The 5,859-nt window shown below is 38.8% G+C and overlaps 1 long non-coding RNA gene across 1 annotated transcript; it reads left to right on the top strand.

Moving 5' to 3' along the window:
• The first annotated feature begins 232 nt into the window (after positions 1–232).
• LOC118322855 lies at positions 233–2,105 on the top strand. The gene is made up of 4 exons (XR_004796472.1): positions 233–392; positions 680–830; positions 944–1,098; positions 1,885–2,105. It is a non-coding gene; the product is annotated as an uncharacterized LOC118322855 (long non-coding RNA).
• The last annotated feature ends 3,754 nt before the right edge of the window (positions 2,106–5,859 follow it).

Raw genomic sequence — 5,859 nt, forward strand, 5'->3', positions numbered from 1 at the left:
CTTTTATCTTCTACATCCTCACTGAAGTCAACAAACAGGGAGCGCACATCGTCGGCTACTTCTCCAAAGTAAAGACCTGTTTCTGATGTTTCTGATGTTTCTGATGTTAGATCTCTGTTAAAGCTGCAGTGTGGACTCAGTTCTGTTTACATCCCTGTATGTGTTTGTCCTATTGATCAGTTGGAGAACAGAACCGTGTTACAGTTAAATCAAATGACTTCAGCAGAATCACACAGTTTATGTGGAGAGAACTTTAAACTAGAATCATTAACAACTTCAATCTTTCATTTTGTCCTGCAGGAGAGAGTCTCCTGATGGGAACAATGTGGTGTGTATTCTCACGCTGCCGCCTTACCAACGCCGAGGCTACGGGAAGTTCCTCATAGCTTTTAGTAAGTGAGACACCATAACGCCAGCCTAATAATGTGTGTGTGTGTGTGTGTGTGTGCAGCCGCCCTACAGCTAATGATTTAATACATTAAGAAGAGAACATTGAGCCAGCCTCTTGTTCAAATTCAAAAACATCAGCTCACTTTACACAAATGTTTTTCCATAAATGAACAGACAGCTCATGTTTTAAATGTTTAAATAGACACATTGGAAGGGTGTGTGTGATTATGGAGAGAGAGGCTCGCTGCCATCGCTCCATTTGCAGTGAAACTGTTGGACTATGTCTCAGGTTACGAGCTGTGTAAGCTGGAGAGTGCAGTGGGTTCTCCGGAGAAGCCTCTGTCTGATCTGGGGAAGCTGAGCTACAGAAGTTACTGGTCCTGGGTCCTGCTGGAGATCCTGAGGGACTTCAGAGGAACGCTGTCCATCAAAGACCTCAGGTAGACGCTCACACATCTTCCTTTATAACCACAATCCTCCAGGTAGTCCACACTGTTCTGGAGCTCTGATTGGTGCTCACATTAGACCCTCCTCCCCCTCCTCCCCCCCGCAGTCAGATGACCAGCATCACGCAGAGTGACATCATCAGCACGCTGCAGTTGCTCAACATGGTGAAGTACTGGAAAGGTCAGCACGTTATCTGTGTGACGCCCAAACTGGTGGAGGAGCATCTGAAGAGCGCCCAGTACAAGAAACCGCCGATCACAGGTCAGTGAAACAGCTGGAGATAATGTGTGTTGTCCTGGTAATGTGTGATCTCTTGTGGGCTGTGTGAGAGGAGAACTGTAGTGAAGTGAAGTCAGTCTGCTGGAGACGAAGATAAACCAGCTGAGACTCTTCATCACCACCCCTGCATCCATAAAAAGGAATAAAAGCGGAGTTAAATGTGTCGTTAGGCTCGATGGAGATGGTCGAACAACAGCAGCCTTCAAATGTTTACTTCCTGTTGGATCGTCTGTAGGCTGCCTGTAGTTTTTAGAGCACGTTTGGATACATCAACTTTATTATTATTATTACCAACCACACAGGATGTGTTTAACAGATTAAAACTTCATTACAATCTACAGTTAAAGATTAAAGTCACAGAAACATTAGGAAAACGTCCAAACCAGGTGTTTCCCATCATGCCCTGGGTCTCGCAGTCGGTGGAGAGAAACTGTGGCCGCCTCGATCTCAAGAGGTTATCGTTGCAAACAGTCAGCCATCAGTGGTTTCCTTCACTGTTACAGAGAGATTCTCTATGTACACACTGGATCACAGACCCTCTCTGTGTGTGAATGTTTGTTTTAGTGCTGATTTTGTTCTTTTTCCTTCCTTTAATTCCTTTATTTTCTCTGTTTGAAGGCCAGTTGCAGTGTGGATTGTGTTCCCTCAGTGGGTCGGGGGTTAATTGTTGGATATTTGTGTGTGTATGTTGTTTAATACTCATCTTGAATAACAATAAAAGGTCTTTGTGCCCGTTGTCTCTCACGCTGTGTGTCGTCTCCTCCGCAGTGGACACTATGTGTTTGAAGTGGGCGCCTCCTAAAAACAAACAGGCCAAGTTGTCCAAGAAGTGAGAGAGGAGGGGGCGGAGCCAGTGACGCCGCGTCCGTCCGTCACCGCCAGTCGACCCGTGCATATCGTTCTCCTTCATCTGCTGTTGTTAAAAACTCTCTGTATATAGCTGTTAGCAGCATCTGTCAGTATTTTCTTAAAATATATTTTAAAACATCTCTTTTTGTCGTCTCCTCGTTCCTTCAGTCTGTTGTATCTTTAAAGTTTCACACATCACAAACCACATTCACCTCAACAATAGAGCTGCACTGAAGAATCCATTCATTCATGTTTCCAACTATAACTATTAAATGATAATTAATGGATTTAGAAAAATACAAATGCTAATCTCAGTTCAACTGTGAATATTTTATAGTTTCTTCAGTCTTTATGACAACTAAACTGAATATCTTTGTTTTAAATGCAAACGAGGACATTGGGGAAATGACCAACATTTATGACCAAACAATCAATCAAGAAAAAGATCATCGCATAAATAACGAGAGGATTGTGTCCTGTTAATTAATCATTTAGAGTTAGATAATTTATAAATCGATACATTAATATGAAGAATTTAATAATCTTAAATGTTTTTGTATACATTTATTTAACACACTGTTGAAAGGGGAACGAAATTTGATTTTCCGAGTGGGGGGACACAATATTTTAAAAACTAACTCCTTCAGTCATGTTTCTAGTATTCTCCAGTTCTTTATTGTACTTTAGTTTACTGTCTTATTTTGGTTTGATGTTGTAAAGCATGTAGCAAACATTATCACCAATCTGTGTTTCACTTGTTAAGCTCAACTTCACTCCCAACAGTCAGCAAATTTACATTAATTCTGGAATATTGGTACGACTCATTAAGAGCACCACCCACGTGGCGGCCAGTAACTGAGAGTCACAGGTGGGGAGAATGAATAAAATGTCATAATTCAGTGTCCAGTATCAAAGTAATCAATTATTATATGTAACAGAGAACACTGTCTTTTTAGGCAGTTATAGAGAAATGAACCAGCAATTTGACCCAAAGACCCACAGGGCAAAATATCAACTCATCAAAGCTTCCAAACCATTTTCTTCGATCATTGGCAATTGATGAGGGATCTTGTAAGTGGATATGCGCTTATTGGGACCCAGTGAAGGGTTGCAGGATGGGTGTAACGCTTTCTTTGAGTAACTTACTGTTACTTCTACAAAAAGTCCTATGCCACTTTTCCTTTTTTAGACATCCTGGCTGGCCCTAAATTCCTAACACACGCACACACATCGCACATGGACACCGTTAATGTAATGAAAGCTCTGGTATTACATCTCTAAGCTACGGGACCAGGCAGAACAAACGGCCAAACTTACAGTGCAGATTATGAACTCTAGGGTTGCACAAAAACCAGATAAGGGATTAAGCCGGGATATGTTGGTTCCTGGCTGAATTTTAAGCCTCAAGTGCGGATTGCATGAAAGCAGCCAAAACTTTATCCCTGCCAAGTTATGGCGATTTATTCTATCAGTTAGCCTGCGTCCAGACCAGGCTTAACAGCCAGGCTAAGATTAAATCCTAGTGATCCCTGTATTCCCTGTCACCTGTGAGAATTAATGTGGTTTTACAGCATGTCCATGTCTTTCTAAGATGTTGCATCATTTAATTATCCTGCATTAAAATAATTACATTATATTTTCATTTCTCATTTCATTAAATTTGTTGGCTTTTGTAATTGCAACAGTCTTTTTTATTGATTATGGTGGTATTTATTCAAGTTTATCCAGTGTTTAATTGCTATGCTATACGCTTTCCAAAATGCATAAATTATTTTTTATGCAGTAATTGAGATTACAAACACAGCTGTGAAGTTGAAACGGTTTTCAATGAATCTGAGTGCTCAGAGAACTTCAAACAGTATATAATTATGGCATGCCGTTTAGAAATGAATCTTTGATATATAGATGATCTTAATGAATATAGAAACTTTGAATATTTAATGACTTTCGAATATATGATTAACTTTGAATATATATAATCCTTTTGAATATTTATGCTTTGAATATATTAAAAGATTTTGAATATTGATGACTTGAATATATAAATGAATTTTGAATTTAGAAATTGATATATTAAATGATTTTGAATATTAAATGAATCTTTGAATATATTACATGATCTTGAATATTGAATTAATCTTGATATAAAATGAATCCTTTGAATATAAGAATGAATTTGAATAAAAATGACTTTGTATATATAATGAATCTTGAATTATAAATGAATTGACTGGTCATCAAGGGCACCAGCTGCCATCTGGTAAGAAGTGAGAATGAGTCGTCCAGCTGGAGACTTGTGGCCAGCAATCCGAGCACGAGGAATTATTAACTCCTTGGCAAGTGCTGTATGGCCAAAATCCTTCCATAGTCACCCCAATACCGTTCTTCCTGACGAAGAAGTTCACATCCCTTTTTAATGTGGCAGGCCGACTACAAAAGGCCTCAAGGCAATCCTGAAAAGAAAAAGCAAAAAAGTTTCCATTAAAATGAATTGTAATTTTCACTGATCCATTTTGTGAAAACCAGCTAATTCAGAAGCTTCATTTGATGAAGACTACAACTATTTTGATTTCATTCAGTTTCTCCATTTTATCAGTATACTCCAAGGTTACTCCATATATTCAAGTCACTCCATTCAAGGTTCACCATAATTCAAGGTTCACTCCATATATTCCAGGTCCTCCATAATATCATGTTCATTCAGTATATCAACGTAATGTCTGAACGGATGCTATATATGCATAATATATATATGACTAATGACTAAGGGGGAAGCTTCAGCTTGGGTCCTAGTGCTCGACGGAGTTTTCTGCTTTACTATATGTAACATTGTTAGGACGTAAAAACTGCAGGGGGACCAAACGGCTTTAGAAAATGCCCGTCAGTCCTCTCTACAACACCACTCATCTTTTCTTTACCTCCATCTGCCACTCCTTCCGTTGCTGACAAGATCAAGCCGCTCCTGTCACAGGTACTTCCTTTGTGATCGTCGTGGTCGCAGCTTCTTCTTCTGTCCATGTAAGTTAGTAAGAGCACTTTTTCTGTTTGAATCCTCAAGACTCTTTTGGTCATCTTGTTAGTTTAGTTCTAGTGAAAAGCAGAAAACTCTAATAACGCTCAGCTGAGAACCAACAATGGAGAAGAGTTTCCTCAACTTACTGTCAGTGTGTCTACTGTTCAAAGTAATCAAGTACTCACTGCAACTCAGAGTACTTCACTTATTGATTTCGTCGTCCTTTTAGAGCCACTTATCATGTAGTTGACGTAGAACATGAAAGTATCCAGTGTACAATGCCGCTCCAGTTGTTGTATTATTAATTAGTGGATGATTATTTTATGCATAATGTACATAACTTATGTTGAATTTGCCTGCAAGGGAGCCAATATGGAACTACTTCAAAATACTTTGCTTGCTTGAATGTAAAATAATACATTCTGTTTTATAAACTGATCCAGTTTAAAGTAATCAGAGTAAACGTCAGATAATGCTCTCTGAGCCATAATGGACTGATAGTAAGGTACGCAGCTGATGGCATTCTGCTCTCATTCTTCCTCAACATGACCAACTGAGAAACCAACAGCTCTCCTCTGGCCAATAACAACACTATTTGACCATGTATTGATTAAGCTTTTTATTAATAACTGTCTAAAGATAATACAAACATCAGGCAAAGAACCTGATTTCAAAGACTATCTCTTATTTATGATATACATATATATATATTATGATGTAATGATATATAACACAGAACAACTGTATAAAAGTTCCCTAAACAGGCAAACTGCCAGTTCAGTCAAGAATCAACTTCAACTTTTTGCAGTTACTGAGTTCAATATTTGTTGATTGGTAATTGGATATAATATGTATGATATTGTACTCAGTCAGGGTGTCAG

The sequence above is a fragment of the Morone saxatilis genome, unplaced genomic scaffold (genome assembly GCF_004916995.1).
Source record: "Morone saxatilis isolate NCDOM2014 unplaced genomic scaffold, NCSU_SB_2.0 Contig14, whole genome shotgun sequence".
NCBI lineage: Eukaryota > Metazoa > Chordata > Actinopteri > Moronidae > Morone > Morone saxatilis.